At 39.8% G+C, this 17,741-nt stretch overlaps 1 long non-coding RNA gene across 2 annotated transcripts in view; it reads right to left on the bottom strand.

Moving 5' to 3' along the window:
* Positions 1–17,741, bottom strand: part of LOC143694872 (uncharacterized) — a 36,973-nt gene that overhangs the window by 13,562 nt on the left and 5,670 nt on the right. The gene's annotated exons all lie outside the window — the stretch shown is intronic.

Below are 17,741 nucleotides of genomic sequence, written 5' to 3'. Positions count from 1 at the left end.
AGCCATGTCTGTCCTATTCAACCAGGTCATGAATGACAGCCAGTTACAATTTTGTAGTAGTTTACATCAAACAGTCCAGAATAACTTTCCCCACTGTTTGGTCAGCCTGGTTTTCAGTCCAGGAACTGACAACCATCAGCACAACCACGCTGTCAGGGAGAGCTCAGCTGCCATTTAGGGCTGCATGAGCTTGGCAAAAAGCTCAAGAACTATCAAGTTCCCCCCAAAATTGCAGTGAGTTTCTCCCAGACTGCGTCAACCATTACACAAAGAGAAATGTAGGTTTTGCATAAAAAATAAAGTATTGAGAGGCACTCCTACTTGGATGACTAATATTTTATAAATGACAGGAGTATCAGATGAAAGATAAAATAGGGTCAACTTCTGCTGTCAAAAAAACCAGTAATGAACACTGAAAATAATATTTGCTAATTTTCATGAGTGTTTGTCCAGTCCACAGCAGACCTGGGAACAGCCATGAAACATGACATACTAAATTGGAAATGCAGCATTGAAATTGTACTAAAACAAGGTTTTATTATTTCACTTTGTTCCTCTCCCTTTGTTCATACACCTTGTCAGGAGAAACTGAATAAGCAGGAAGAACCAAAACAGCAAAGAAAAAATTCAAAATATTTCAAAACTAAACGGACTGTAGATCTTCAGCTGGTTTAAATTGACTTAGCTGCACTGATTCAGTTGTTAAGTATTAAACATAATAATGTTTCTGCAGATTTCATAGCAGGTGACACTCTGCCTGTGCTCTTCAAAAGGGACACTTTCCAAATTTAATTTTTGATTTAGAGCAGTTAGACAGCTCCTGTTCTCCATCCAGGGAGCTTGCTGGGCTGACGAACGAAAACTGCCTGCGTGAGCCTGACTGCCCCCAGTCCCACAAAGCCATCTATGTTCTTCAGTTGCTCTAACTCCACTGAAGTGGATGGAGTTGGAGCAATTTAGCAGCAGCTAATGAAACACATTCACATATCATAGCCCACGAAAATGTTCGTGCTGTATCTGTGCCAATAAACTGTGGACTCCTTGGTAATACTGACTGCCTGCAAACAGTAATCACTCAGGCACCATAAGGTTTGTCCTTAGAGATTTGCAACAGATTTTGCTCTCCAGTATTGAAATGCCATGAGCCTAAAAGGAGAAAAAGAACAGTAGGACTAAAGTGTGTTGGACATGCCAATAAATTAATGATAAATTATTAAAGCGTGATTGGAAATATTGCCATTTTTCACAGCTGTCAGTTTAAGTATAAAAGCATCAGCACATTAAACTAGTTACTGCTTTTCCATAATTGAGACTTTAGCTTCTAGCTGTGCCCTGCAGCTTTTCATTAATCACTAGGACTGAAGTTCAAGCACAATGACAGCTTAGAAGGCATTAAATGGGCAAAGTATTTTCCAGGTACAGCTAGTAAAGGCCTTTTAGTCCTATAATCCTCAGCTAATTGTTTTTCAAAGTCTCTAAATAAAATCTGCTCATGGCGTCTCCTAGTGACAGAATTAGCAGCAGACTGGTTCTTTTTATCTTCACACTCTTTCTCTCACCAAAATCTATTGAGTGTCTCGATGTTAGCTGGACATAACAGGTGCAAATGGATTGCGATATGTAAAACTGTAACCGATACGCGGCCAGGGACACATTGATTAGATTGCCTGGGAAACAAAACTTCCTGAATGCTTGCTCGAATCATACCATTTAATTTGTCACAAAAGAAGCAAGAGGGCATGGAAGGCTTCTGCACAGGCTCCCTTTAAATATGGCAGAAGGAAACGTGCAGATTTTTAAGTTCAGTAAAATTTGCCTACTCAGTGCCCTGGAATAAACAGAGATTTCTTCTGCTGTAGCAGAGGCTGTAGGTTCCCCTCTTGGCTTCCTAGTATTCCCCCCTTTGCAAAGATTTGTATATCAGGACTTAATAGATGTGCCAAAACATTCTTTCTTTTGTATAACAAATTATCAACTGCACCGAGATTCATTAATTATGTCATCTAATTGGATTGAGGCAGGTGCAAAATACCTCAGATGAAGTGGTCACTGGCAAGAAGGCCTAAGCACAAGTTTTTCTATTAGAAATCAGCATGTCTCCAGACTCCTGGAATTACTTTGTACTTATTGATTAATGGCCATAATTTATTACAGTGCAGAAGATCTTGCATTGAGTTAAATGTGTGATTAATCAATTTTCCATCAAATTATGAACAGCAGAACAGTTGCAAGAAAGAAAATACCAAGTGAATTTTTCCCATGGTATATGAATAGAGGGTATGAGGACTTCTGCTTGAGGAGAGCTAATAACTGTCTAGCACTTGCTTAATATTTCCTGCCATACTGATGAATGCCATCCACACAAATAGGCCACAGGTAGCAATGATTGAAAGACCACCAAATAGGTTTTATAGCTGCCTCTCTTATATAATGAAATATTCTTTAAGCCCATCTCAAAACAATTTATTAATGCAAAATGCATTTCTGCCTTCAGCCTGAAATATATCATTGTTAAGTCAACAATATTATATTAAACCGATAACTGATATTGCAGAAGGAAAAATCCCTAGGCAATGTAGAGATGAATTTGAGATTTTGTGTACAGAAGCTCATTTTTATTTCCATCAGAAACACAGACATGTGACTAATTGATGTCACTTCTAATCAGCTAGTAATGCACATTACAAGTATAGCATGAGAACATTTGGGGCCCAATTGGAGGGGGAAAATTCCCATGGTATTTCTATGTCTTTTATTGAGTAGAGTGACAAGCTTCCTTTCCCTGGTGAAGGAGCATATGCTGTAGAGTTTTATATTACCCTACATCTTCCATTGGCTGTTTTGCTTTGCTATACATTGAAAAGATGCACCTTCCTCACTCAGGAGAATGACATAAAATAGAAGTTGACAACACTTCCAGGGGGCAAAAGAAATTTAAATACCTTTTTTAAAATATGAACAGCAATATGAAGCATTTGTGAAACAAAATTGCAAAGGACTTTTTCTTAAATGTTTCTGTGACTGATCAAATTTTTATTTTCAAATCACAGTTCCAGATTACTCACAGTGATTTAAGTTGCAGAAGCTGCCTGGCTGCCTTGCAGTTCATTTTCTAGAGTATGTAGGAGTAATTTCTGCTAACTTTGATGTCTTTTCTTAGTAACTGCCCAATTTCCAGGGTGTAGAGTAGAGTCCTCTTGCTAGAGACTACAGGAGATGGGCACTTGTGACTTGTTACTGTTTCATATACACAAATTTCCTTTTTGCTGCACTCAACTTCCCAACTAGGACAGGGACCTTTCTTCTCTGCTTGCTGCCTCTGTTGGCACTACTTCTGAGGTAAGGACTTCTGTTTTTAAAATCATGACCTCCAAAATGTCCTACCAAATCCTGTAGATGGTGCAAGGAGGCCATTCAAAATTATGCTCATTTTTTTGGTTGGCCAAATGTCACAGGGCCAACTATTCAGAAACCAAGTAGAGAACAACTTGAAACTATGTTCTTTTAAAATGTCTCCAGTAGTCTAAGCTGTCTGTAACATCCAAAAGTGACTATTTTTGGTGGCTTTTCTGGGCTTTATTGGAAATTAACTGAAAGTAATCATGCTTGGCAAACAGATGGCTATATCTCAACATCCCACTGAAATCAATATTCCTTGCCTCTATTTGTATCATCACAGAAAGATAACTTCAATAGATCTAAACTAGATTTGTTGCCAGAAGGAGAGGTTAGAAATTTAAATCTGAGAAAAAAATTGCAAAATATGTTTCCTATTGTATAAATAAATTCTAATGTGGTATTTAATCAACAAATCATTAACTGCAGGAATGCCAGATCTCACTTAAACTGCATGTTGAAGCATTGCCTGTGGATGTGGGAGATCTTGTTTGGAGCTTCACCCACACCTCAGAAAACTGAACCTGTGGAGGAATTTTCTTTCCCATTCACATTGTCTTTAATAATGGGAAGTGTGGGATGATTTCACCCACGCTGGGTTTTTCTGACACTCATTAAATGGGTGTTTGCATTCCCTGAGTGGCTAATGTACTGAACTTACCTCCCCCCTCCAAGGAGAGCTATCATGCAGAAGGGGATGGATGATGAATCCATACATATATACTCTGATACATACTCTATGATTTTTCATGTGTGGGATCATCAAGAAACATATGGAACATATTACAAAAAGTGAAGACTGGAGGTTACTGCTACCCTGGGAAAGTTCAAAATTGCATTGCTGTCTAGATGAGTGAAAAATTCCTGAAGCACACAGAAGGGCAGTATGTGAGGAGCACAAGTGTTTCACTGTGAAAAGGTGTTTACCGTCACAAAGTGCACAAACATACCTCTTCTAGGTGAGATGCTTGCACGTGTGTGGCCACACACAGTGCAAGAAGCAAAAGCTGATTGCAGGAACAGAATATTTCTTTCAAGTATTCTAAACACTCCCCCAGTCTCCCAGTCCCCATCAATTCAGTTTGAGCCCTGGGGCCAGGTTTCTCATAAGCATCCAGCAAGGTGAGAGAGAAGTGTCCTAACGTGCAGTGAGGCTTTCTGGGAGGACTTGAGGATTTCAGTCCCCTCTCCATGGCTCATCTGGGAACCCAAACCAAGCACTGCACTGGAGTCCTAGCAGCTCCCTGCTGGCCCTTCATTTTCTCTTCTCCTGGGCAAAAGGAGAAGTGTTTAGGACTTTCTCTCCTCTCTGGGAAACAGGGTGCAGCCTGGCCATGTTCCCAAGCTGCAGCACTCAGAGTAGGCCAAGTCTCACCCCAGTAATGTTTTGATCAGTGCTGTCTTCTACTGCTGGTATTTGATACTCTTGCACACTCCAGTGTGTATATTTTTCCTGATTCTTTTTTAAATATTAATTTTGTTACTAATTAGAAGTCTGCTCCAATTAAGTGAAGTCCTACAAGTGAACTCCCTGTGAGAAAAGTCATTTTGAATAGTCATCTGCTGAAGCTTCTAAAATTTGAAGATACAGGCAGTCTAAATGCTACAATATGTACCACAAAAAAAAAAAGTGTTATTACTTATTTAATAAAACTAAAAGCACTGTATTAGCACTACAAAAAAATAGTTTTGAATCCATTATTAATGACACTGAACAGAAAGTTCATTTTGTCAGCTGTAGGCATTAGCTGTAGCATGTTCTGAACACATGTATTTGCCTTTGGTTACTCAAAGGAACAAACAGATGTTTCTCTTGGAGATATTAATTCTAAATGTATTTATTTTGTTGCTTTCCTCTCACAGTCTTTTATAGTTCTTCCGAAAACCTTTGTTTAAAGGTCATTCAGGTTCAAAGGCTATAAACGTAAGAAGGTGTTGAAGGCAGGACTGATGATCAGATGTGCTTCTTGGCTTTCCCTGGACTTAGGAAGAGCTGTGGGAGATGCTTCTACAAGGGGCAGGCAAAAGAACCATGGGGTCGTGGAAAGGACTGTGGATGGCAGATACAGGGGGAACAATGTGGGAAAGGCACTTACAGGTCTAAACTGGGAATGGCTCTGGGAAAGGGCAGGCAGCAAAATTGGGTTTTGGGGATTGAGTATGAAAGAGTCTGAGGTAGGTTTGTATTTGGGTGACTAAAGCTGTGTCAATAGATGGCTGGAAGTCAGATTACTTCAACCACATGAGTCTATGTGCTTTTTTTGGAACAACAGAACTGCAGAAATTGACACAATGGATACATGACCAGATGGGGGAAGCAAACCCTTTTACATTATGAAAAAAAAAAAATCCACAGCTATATTCATCAAGCAGAATGACTCCACCTAAATCTCTTGAAATGAAAACTTCAAATAAATATTCAAAGTCATAAAAAAAGCAATCTGCATGTGGTATCTCAGCAGAGTTATATCAGCACATCTATGTGACTGTCTTGGCTCACATAAACTCAGAGGCTTCTAAATAAAGTCAGTGCGTCACCTGGAGAACATGAAACTAACGTACGGATATCATCATCCATGTTAAAACCAGAATTAATTAAGTCCCTTAAAAGCCTTCTGCTTCAAAGAGTAAAATGCATTTTACATATAGCTTCTTACAGATACACAGATTTCCAGATCTTAAATAAAGGCTAAAGTTCCTTGAGGAAACTTATTCTTAAATTAAAGTCATGAATGCTTCTTGCAGCTGTCTCATGAACTGGGAGGCAATATTTTACAGCTAGGATTTCTGAAGAATGATTCCTCTGGCAATTTCATCTGGAACTTGCATTTATATGATATTTGCCTTGTTGCGTCATTCTGAATGTCCACTGCCATTTCAGATCAAATAATTTAGATTTGGCAACTATATATTTATAAAAATTAGGTATGGAGGAAAACTAAATGTTTGACCCTTAGCTATATTTGTTACAGTTAATTCTTTCAATGTTTACACTCCATCTGTGTTATTTGTCATAGAGTCCTTGTCCTTTCTTGAGGACCAAGAACAAAGCAGAAACAAAACAAGGAGAAGCAGCAGTTGTGTACTTTGCAGAAACTGTAGCTCCTGTGTTAGGTCACAGCTTGGTCCTCAAAATACTGAGGAGGAGGAGGAGGAGGAGATATGGTACCCTTTGGTTTATTGATGGTCACCTCAAGGCATGCTGCAAGTCAGCCCCTCCAGCTCCATCTTTAGCACCTCCCAGCCCATTGTGCCATGCCACAGCAGCTTCAGACAGCTGTTCACTCCATCCTCTACTGCTGTTTGGAGACTCAGATTATCTAACTTTAGCTTTAATCTTTAAGAACTTAAGCCTGTGTTTATGACATGTTAGATACCTCACTGCAGCCAGGCCTCTGGAAACACCAAGTTCATCTGGGAAAGCAGCTGCAGTCCTGATGCCCTCAGCCTTGTGCAGGGAGTCCTGCAAAACTCCTCCTGGCTCCCCAGGAAAGGCAGCTCTGCAAAACTCCTCCTGGCTCCCCAGGACTGCTGCCAGTGGACGCTGGCCAGGGGCAGGGCTGCAGCAGCCTCTGCCCGGGCCTCTCCCCTCCTGCTCCCCTCCTGGCTCCTGCGCTCTTGGCACGGGCTCACCTGGCTCCCAGCCCCTGGCACCGGGCGATGGGCAGGTGGTTTGTGCTGCTGTGACCTTGCTCCAAGCAGACTTCTTATCACCAGGGGTTGGCAACCCAAGGAGTGGAGCCGGTCCTTGAAATGTAACCTCTGACTTTTGGGGGCAGGGTGCCGCTCACCGAGGCCTGACACAGGCTGTCTTCAGGCGTCATGCTCGCCCTCAGATGCACACGAGGTGCATGTGCCGCTGTTAGAGGCCCCAGCTCCAAAAATCCCTCTCAGCCAGTTAAACCAGCATTTCTAAGACAACTGGCACACAGCTAGTGAAGCATCCTGCTAAAACGAGGAGAACAAAATTATCCACGACTCTCAAAGGAGCATGTTTCCCAGAGAGCGTGAATGAAGGGGATAGGCCAAAGCTTGGTGCATATAATGGCAGCAAACCACAAGCATGTAAATATGCGAGAGTATCATTTGAAGGAAAATTTTAAGCCTCATTAGTAAATGCTTTTTGCATTACTCACTATATTTACAGAAGACAATACAGGACAGCTAACAAGGCAGAGTATATCCTGGGGTGCCAGTACACTGTGCTGTGAGGGGCTGTCACACCAGTATCAGACCAGTTCCGTGCGCTGTCCCCAGTTTCCACAGGCTCCAGCAGGCAGAATGCCCTGGGCTGACTGCTTGGGCAGCATCCAGTACTCAGTGAAGTCACGAAGGATCCTTGTCATTGAGTCCTTGCTCCCTGGCACTCCGGGAGAAAGCAGCTACTTCATCTTCCTCAGCCTTTGCACCCCAGGGGGTGTCTTGGGGTTTGCTCTGGGGCAAACCTCCAGAGTACAAGGCAAGAAAACAGGAGAGGGAGGTGAGAAGACTTCGCTGAAACTCTCCATTCTCCATCCAGAGATAGGGAGAAAAAGTGTAGTTCTACTACAGGGGATATCTTGTTATAATTTTTTCACTCTCCCTTTGGCCAACAGTAGCATCAAGGAAAGTTGATTTTTTTTCCCCTGCCATCCATGAGGTGTTCATTATTGCAAACAGTAGGAACTCAGTCTCCAAAAATATATTTGGATCTTAAGAAGAATAACATACAGACTTTTAAAGTTTGGACATCCATTTTAAAAGAAAAATATGAGTAGGCTTAACTGTAGTTCTTATGTGAATTCTATATGTCCCATACATTTTTTCATATGGTTAATATCAGTCAAGCATGGTTGATATTCTAGTAAAGCAGTTTCTTGTTATTTTTATTCAAAATATCCTCCTGAAGGTAAGTTAAATGCTCCATAGTCCCAAATCTAAAATTAAATTTTAGGAAAAGGTCCTTTAAAATGGTGTATTGTGTTAAGCCATAGATGCAAAATATTATTCCTGGCATGACACATCACCACAAGTAACAGAATTAATTTTTCATTTACAGAAATTATTAATTAAATAAACATAATATAAATCCTTACAACTAAATTTTCCCCACAGTAACAAAATCTGGACTGGGCTAAAAAGCCTGAGAAAAATTGTTATCGTAAAAGAATTTTGTGTTCAATTGCTTATTCAAGCTAACTTTGGGCCAGATCACCCTCCTTTTGGAGAAAAGCAAGAAGCTGAAACTTTAGGGGAGTTTCAAGGAAAACATTTTGATGTGGTGCTCGTCAGGGAAGGGGAGAAGAGTTCCTTGTGGCAGGGGAAAGCAGGCTGGCCCAAAGGGCCCCAGGCAGGCCCCACAGAGCCTGTGCTGATCTCAGACTCAGCCCAGGTGCTTTGAGCCCAACATGGAGCCTTTGGGAGATGAGGCTGAGCCACTGTCCTGTGGACAAGGGAAGACATCTGTCCATAAACTGACAACAGACAATATCTGTTCATAAACAGACATTTCCACACATGCACCAAGGGAGACTCTTCCACCATGAGCCAAGAGCAATCAGAAGAAAATTGGAGTAATCCTGGGATGAAAGGGCACTAGAGTGCTGCTAACATGACCTCATGGCTCTCTACCTTGCATTTTTAAGATTGCCATTCAGCCATTTTATGTCCCTTAAACTTTCTACTGCCTGCAAACCATATTTTATCCATCCCTTATCAAACACTTTGTGGTTACACTTCAGGCCAGATCTAAGCAAAGTTATTAATCATCTGTCAAATAAAATTGTCAGTCTGCTCCATCCTTATTCTTTTTCAATAAAGATCAATTGAAACTGTGCAAAAAAATGTCAACAAAGTAAAATCTTTTAAAAAGAAAGCAAAATGAAAGAACTGTACGCTGTGGCCCACCACACTTTAAAGTAACTTTAAGCTGTGGTTTTGGATTTGGACATATCTAAGCCAATAGGGGTGGTATTTGTTATTATTTATTGCTTAAATGTGAATCTTTGTTTTCCTTCTAATATGCCTTATGGAAGAAAAAGAGACATCTGTGCTAAAGTAACTAATCCTTATGGGTGGGGAAGAAACCATCTGGGTTAAAGTAACCAGTGTTTCACTAATTCTAAATCAAGAAGCAACAGCTTAATGAAAAAAAAATAATGGTGTCTTCTTTAAATTAAAGCACTGAATTTGAAAAGCAGCATTCTATCTTTTGGTACAAAGGCTTTATTCACAAATATGTCTCTAACAGAAATCATGTTGTAATGCAAAGCTGATGTGTGGACAAGCTAAATCCCTATTTCTATTTTAAGCTTTGTCACACAAACATTGAATAAGTTTTGGACCCATAAAAATCAGCAAGAATGGCTATTGTACTTAAAGTGCTGAAACCACTCAAACTGACTTCCAATTAAAAGTCAACAGGATTTTTATGCTGAAATTTATCAATTATTTTTTGAAAAAAATGTATTGCAACATTTGCCTTTCAGTTGTTGTTGCCTTGTTGCAAGAATCTCCTTCCCATCTTCTGTGATCTGTGTAATTGTCTTTGTCTCATAGGGTTACCCACTTGGCCTCAAGTCAGGCAATAATTCCCTAACCCCGTTGTCAATGCTCCATTTCCTTCTACCATAAGCAACATGGCATTGACCATCCTCTTGCATGTACCAGCAAGGCTGCAATCCTCTCTGCACTTCTCAGGATCTTTCCAGCAAGGTGCCCACAGTGCCTTTTACCCAGGCTGGGGAATGTTCAGGAGTAGAAAAGCTCCCGACCACATTTCCCAGCCCAGGCTGTGTCTCCTGTACTGCCAACAGCCACAGGGATCACTTCTGTTTTCCTCCAAATGGCATTTTCTTCTGTGCCCAAGAGCTTGGAGTCATCTCAGCCTGTCTTTCATGGGAATTAAGCCTCTGTCCCATGATGTTGAAGTACCAGTTGCTAGCCACTGCTTCTTACTTCTGTGACATCATTTCTCTCTTCTGTTTCATTATCTTACAAGGTAGGTTGCAGAGCAAGGAATGAACCATCTATCCATGAAAATAAGTGTCTGCTATCTAGGGAGAAGCTACATTTGTGGAGAAAATGATACTTTTGGAGCAGCAGAGCAACAGCAAAGATGAGCCCTGAAGGGTTCTAAGCCAGGGTGCTGTGTAGCTTTCTTTGTGCTGCAAGGAGGGAAGGGTTTAAGACCCAAGTAAATGAACAATTTGGGTGTTTATCCTGGTTCTTTGAAAATCTCTGACTATCATTCCTCAGCTCCAAAGATACTCTTTATGGCAGTGACAAGGGAACAAATTAGCTGCCAGATGATATCAAGCTAGTGATAATTTCTGCCTTTTGATGGCCTAAGCCAGGCCTTGGTTTCTTCCTTCTCCTGTAATTGTAACCTACATATTGTCATACAGGAACATACCTCAGTGAAACTCTGTCTGACCTTTACAACATCAAGCCCTTCCCTGAAAAGCCAAAGCCCAAACAAATATCTGGTATTTATTGCACAAAATTCTTCAAGAGGCACAGAGCCTTTCCATCAAAATTCTTGAGGCACAAAAGTACCATGGAAAATTATTTATTGATATGGCTTGGATCCAAAATTATGCACAAAATAAATATTCATATCATAGTTGTTGCTTGGCTTTGACTGCTGTTCTCAGGAGGCCATAACAACCTAACTCTGACTAACCTGGCACAGGCCTTTTATTGACAGAACTGTATGTTTGCTCTGTTTTATACTGTCAGTGATGTATAATCAATTGCTGCTGCTTGATTTGTACTGCCTATGGCAGTAGGGAAAATTAAAATTAGCATAAATTATAACATTTAACCTTTCAGTACTAGCATGAGATGATATATAGGCAAATGGCAGGGTAAAAGAATCATTTCCACAATGTAGCTTTGAAAAATGCATGCAAGTGAAATGAAAGAACTTATGACAATGTTAATTAACATTATGGCATCTTAATGGACTCATTTCATTGTAATGTTTAAAAAATGAAAAATAAGATTATTAGTCAGGTGAAATCCAACTGAGAAAAGTGCTGTCTGGATATCTTCTGCAAAGTGGAGATTTTGTTATGAATCCACTGTCCGTGTGGTGTTGCCCTCCCTGGTGCTACATATCAGGAGGCAGCAGCTTCAAAGAACTGCAGAAATAATGTCCTTTTCTGATCCTCTTTGGTCCTCATATTTAAAGCAAATGTTGGGACAGAATTGGCCTTAATTAAAAATAAATGTGTTTCACCGATGCTTCCTGAGGTATGCTGAAAAGTTGGGCTGAAGCAATTGCCCTTTGTTGTCAGGAAAACACCTTGCTGTGGCTGAACACTGCTGCACTTCACATCATTCATGCTATAATTCTCTTTTTTTTCTAAACATAACTTTTTCCATTTCAATAATGTTTTCTTACACTTATGATTATTTCTAAATCTAGAAGGAGAGGAATAATACAATCTAATCCCTTTAGCTGTTAACAAGTGAAAATGTGATTGAAAGAAGACTATAAATAAATATAAAATGTATTCAGTTTTCCACATTGTTTTATTCTTTTCATGAATGTCTACAGCAGTTAAAGTATGAAGCAAGTGATCTAATCTCACTTACTTCTGGAACATATAAAGGATAGCCATAACCTACAGAGAGACAGACAGATATATGGATGCATAGACAGAATAACATTTTCAAGGTTTCTGGTGAGAGAATCCTTGCAACAGATGTATTTTTTAATTTAGGATTTTCAGTACAGGCTTAGATCATTCATAATTATACCCTCAGACAAGGAGGGCGGTATAAATAAACTTTAATGGAAAGGAAACAGTCTGTAGAATAAGCATTTTCTTTGAATCACAACAACTCTTTGAATTTAAAAAAGAGGCTTTCCTTGAGAGATTGGGTGAAAAGCATTTAAAACACAGCAATCCTTCCCACTTTCTTCTTTGTCTGAGCAGATGGCTGCTGGTCAAAAAAGGCTGAATTTGAAAAATATTAATTTGTCAGGTTGATTCTGGCCCTCAAATATACAACAATGACCAGCACAGAAATAGCAGCAGAGGGAGGCAGGAAATCAGACTGGTGCTTGAGATCTGGTGCTCCTACTGAAGAGCTGAAAAATTATATAGAAAAAAAAGGTGCACTAGAAAAATAGCTCAAAAAAGTAATCATAGGACCTTGCTGCTCCAGACTCTGGCCATATAAAGGCACTAGGACTTCCTTTGAGCTGGAAGAATAACAGCTTTAAGTCTCAACAGAGGGAAAGAGGGTGCCTGGAATCAGGCTTTTTTGCTAGGGGCTCTGATAATCCAGAGACAGAAGTCGATAGTGAATTCCAGAGCAGCAGCTGTGATGTTTCCATCTGGGGACCAGAAAACATCTGAATGAATGAGAGAAATGATCTAACAATCAATAACTTTTTTCAAGGCATCACAAGAAGCCTTTGAACAATATCAGAAGAAGGAAAAAAAAAGAGAGAAATGCTGTTCTAATGGAGGGGAAAATGAACCCACAAACAAGACCAAATTGACACACAGTATAGCACTGTGTTCACAGGAGTAAAAGGAAGAAGAGTCTGGGAGCTGAGAGCTTCAGTCCAGAAAAATATTATTTAAAATGTTCTTAGCAAGCTTGATTATGGAAAAAAATCCGCTGATTGTGGTGACAAAGAACTATTGCTTTATTTAATAGAAATCAGAAGTTCTTCCAAAGTCAAGCTTCACATTTTACTAGACCAAAATTTTGTTCTATTATGCAGATGACTGCAACTTGATCAAAGGAAAAAGATAAGATGAAAGATCACCTGTCTGTTAGGTGGCAGGGGGAAAGGGTTAAAAAAAGAAATTGTAAGCAACAAACCCAAGATCCTGGTTCTTTCTCCCTGTAGTCCTTACTGGGACAGCAGTGTCCAGGCTACACTGGTGGAGTTTTATAAATTTCCCTTCAAAATGCAGTGTGGAGGAAGTAGAGGATAGTGAGGTCAGAAACCTTTTCTTGTCATCTCATACCATTCTCATAGGGAAGGTGTAAGCTGAAAAAGCAGACAAAGGAAGAAGGAAAAAAAAAAAACCCAAAGCCTGTTTCAGACCAAAGAAGGCTCAACAGTCGAACAACCTGCAATAGAACAGAAATCAGCTCAGGTATTTGAGGTTGAACAGAGTTCTTTTATAACTTACAGATGGCTGAAATCATTCATAGGATTTAAGAATTTGCTGGTCTTGGTTAGTGTCCAGAAAGTCAGGAAACAATAAGAAAAAACAGCTTTTATAAGTACTCCAGGTATAAATAGTTTCCAGGGAGCATTTATATGTTGTGTAGAGATAAACTTCAACCCAGAGTGATGCAGTTGCAAAGTATTCATCTCCCTGCTAAAGTGGGATATTAAATGGAGGTGTTTTCATGGAGTAAATGAGACCTGCTGCTTTGTGAAAACATCACAAAATAGCTGCCCAGCCTTCTCCTTGATAAACCTTCTGGCCAGATAACTGGTAGAGAAGCCACAGAAGAAAAACCCCCAAAAAACAACTAAACAAAACAACCAGCAGATGTCAAAAACTCCCAAATGCAAAATCATTTGGTCAATCTCCAAATTCCTCAAAAATTCTACTGTAAATTCTCTTGGGCCTTTCTATGTCATTTGAATTTTTTAAAATAATTGTTGGGGGTTTTGTAATAAGAAATGTATTTCATACTTCATACTTAGTAATATCACTCTAACACACCCTACTTTATTTATAAAAGGAACATATGTAATGTCTAGTCCATATAATTACACCAAAAAAAATTCTGAAAAGCAAATGAAATTTTGACAGGGTTTGCAGATGGTCTTAGGGGAATGGATTCCTCATTTAGTTCATTTGGAGTCCAGCAAACTCTGCTCTTTCTTCACTGGAAAATTGCATGTCTTCAGGACACTGTGGATTTGCTGTGTCTTGAGTCTCTAGCATTCTGGCCAAGACTTGTCTCATTTAAGTGAGAGATAATTACATTACAACAGATAATGGCATCCTATTTTGCATAATTCTGCAAAATAGGAGATGAACTATTGTTTGAGGTAATAAGAAAGTCAGTTCCCAGCAGCCAGGTGCTGTCAGAAGGCACCAGTCTGTGGGGCAAGGGCAAGCAGGGAGGTCGATTTCTGGGAAGGATCACGGGAGCTCCTGCTAAAGACCAGAACTGCTCTGCCTAGTAAGCATCCTGAGAAACACTTCCTTGAAACACAGTTGAAAATAATACTCCTCATATTTTATGTCAATGGGTAATTTCAAAGATAAGCCACAGCTCTCTGTGTATTTTTATGAGGGTAGGAAGCAGGGAATGAAATATTTCAGAGCACTAGAAGATTAATATTACTGTGGGATTCAAAAGTTCTGGTGCAGTTTAAACACTATTGTAATGAAACTTGGTCTCTCTGTGCTGTGAAATACACACACCCTAATTATTTCATGACATTTCTCACACAAACACAAACGCAGAATATTTTATCACATTAAATAATTTAAAAAGTCATGGACAGATGAAACACCATCAAGTATATGAACTTTAAACAACATCTTTTTGAATCACCTGAACTCTACAACCTTCCAACCTCCCCCTGCTACAAAAGCATAATTTAATGTTATGATTTTCAATTTCTAAATGTATGGCAATTAAGAAATGCTGAATTCCATGACATGGGAATCTGTAATCTTTCCAGAATGGATCAAGTCTTAGATTTACAAATTATGTCTTACAACAAAAGATATAATTCAGATGTTTAAGGCTCCTGAGATGCTTAATCAATAATGCTCTGAGAAAATGTGTTTTTAGAGTCTGTGAGCCACTACCCATCAAAAGCTGTAGGTTTGTAGCAGGAATGTTGCTATCTTCATGTGGAAACTCATCAATGCCTATTGACATCTCTCTGTTTAATTGCAATTTAAATCATGGTGTATTTCATTAGGTCTCAAAATGGATTACAATGCTCCATTAATTTTGTAGTTATGTATGGGAAACTTCTACTAGTGACTCCATGGGTCATATATAGGCCTTGGTTTGTGAAGGGAGCTCCTATTGACATCAGTGTGAGTTCTGCACATGGACTGAAGGCATGACACGGCCCATTATTCTCAATTTTCCATAGTACAGTTCTCTCAGAGAACACATCACAATAGAAATTGCTTATCTGGGATGCATTAATAAATATATTCCAAGTTTATTATCAAGATTGAAAAAATTCAAATATTTTCTGTATCCACATAGTCACACTTTTTCTAAATGATATTGTCTTTCCTTTTTATTCGTTTCAGATATAACATACAAAACCATCCACATGAAAAAAAGAATCTGCTGGTGAAAAAACACATCACTTATATTACCAGAAGAGGAAATCAACAATAGGTCTCAACTAGCTTCAACTGGGAGCTCTGTCATTGATTTCAGATAGAAAGAAATCATTCTATGGAAGTTTTCTACCATTCTATTTCACAATAGTGAGAAAACTTGTTTTAAAAAAATCTTAGGTACATGTTGGCCAAAGATAGACTGGCAAGTAATAGAATGAACTTGAAGGGTGTATTCACTAGGGAGAGACAGAGCACAAGGTGGTGCAAAGCAGGATATAATCAGCAATGATGGTGAAAAACTTAGTAAACAAAGATATACACATACTCATTCACCTCATGAATGGCACCTCATGAATTACACCACTGCCCACATCACCCAGAACCTCATTTCCTCTGATTATAGCAAATCATTAGAGTGATATGCACCCCCCTGAGAGAAAATGAAACCTGCCAGTGAAGCTGAAGTGGTCCTGACTCCCCAAAAACTTCATGACCCACAGCTCTTTTTTCCCTAGTGGAAGATGGACTCATCAGGGATTGGGAAGGAGTTGCTTGTGTAAAATGAATATAATTTAAGAATTGCATGGAGGGGAAAAGCAATCGACCATGACAGTGCTGAACTACTTCCTATGTATCCAAATGGTGTTTTTTCAGGATGGATAACCCATTGTTTACTTATTATATTGAACTTGTTAGTCATTGTGGTATGGATCAAAGAAATTGCCATGGCTCAACAAGTTGCTGCAAAGGTTTTTATGGACACTTTTGATGGACTAGATGTTCCTGTGCTGAAATATCATGCCCACATCTTTGATATTACATGGGGGAGGAAAATAAACCCTATGAGAAATGAACAATCAACACGGAAAATGCAGATGGATTTGAACAACATTCTGACTCCAGTAAGAATTTTCCCAGTAATGAATTCCATTGCCACCATTAATTCCAGCTGGAAAATAGAGGTTTTGAGCACAGTCAAGAAGAATCCATCAGCAATTGAAAAAGTCACTGCACCTATTTAAATCCACATCATCTTGTGTGATCCATTTTTACAAAGCACATGCTGAGTGCTGTGTATGAACCAACGTAGTCGTAAGTAAGACAGGAAGTGCAGAGAAATCTGATACTGGAATAAAGAGAGAGCTGAAGCTACCAGTGAGGATAATGCTGAACTTAAACGCTTGCTGCACTTCCTCACTAAGGATTGGGCTTAGCCACATTAGAGCCACCTACTCACCACTGAAACCCTCCCTCTTGCTATTCTCCTCAGCCCTTTTAGTCTTGTGCTGCAGAGGAGGCATGAGGAAGTTTTGAAAGGTGCTTCCTCTTAGTGTCAAGAAGCTTTCTCATCATCACCCATTGTCCCTGCTCCTTCATTGTGCCTGTGCCTGGGAAATTCAGCCCTTCTCAGCACTCTCATGGCTGGCAGAGTTGGATGGGAGGAGCATGGTGCTGAGCTGTGGGATGAGCAGATGAGTGGAGCCTCTGAAGAAGACCTCAGTTCTCTTTCTGCTCTGGTTAGTGACAAATTTCTATAGAATTGATGATTGTCAGAAAGAATGTCCTGTCTTTTGGCAGTGCTAAGATAGCACACTGGCTATCTTTCAGCTGCTGCATTCATTGTTAAGATAAGGCATCAGCCTTTTTCATTCAGGAGTGTCTTAAAAGTGTGGATTCTGCCCCTACTTTGAATCAGAGAATGCCCTTTTTCTCAGGCAGGATACACCTGGGACCAGCAAAGTCTGACTCCCACCTAATCAAGGAGCAGAGGAGCTATGTAGGAAGGCCATGCTCAGTAACTACTAGGCAGAAATGGGCCACTGGAGAGCCTGCCAGCTCTGGGATGGATCCACTGCCTCACACCACCTCAGGCTTCCTCGTGCCTTGGCAAAGGGACCAACCCAGAACACTCAGGGGAAGGGCTCTCATTTCAGGGACATTTCACACATTTGAAACAGGAATTGGTGAAGTACAGAAGTCTTTGTACAGAAGTGTCAGTGTCAGAAGGGGGAAGGGAAAAAATAACTAAATATTCACATTTAAGGAAGTATTAGA

This window comes from Agelaius phoeniceus, chromosome 10 (assembly GCF_051311805.1).
Source record: "Agelaius phoeniceus isolate bAgePho1 chromosome 10, bAgePho1.hap1, whole genome shotgun sequence".
NCBI classification, from domain to species: domain Eukaryota; kingdom Metazoa; phylum Chordata; class Aves; order Passeriformes; family Icteridae; genus Agelaius; species Agelaius phoeniceus.
The sequence above is the reverse complement of the archived record's forward strand: the minus strand, read 5'-3'. Positions and strand labels throughout refer to the sequence as shown.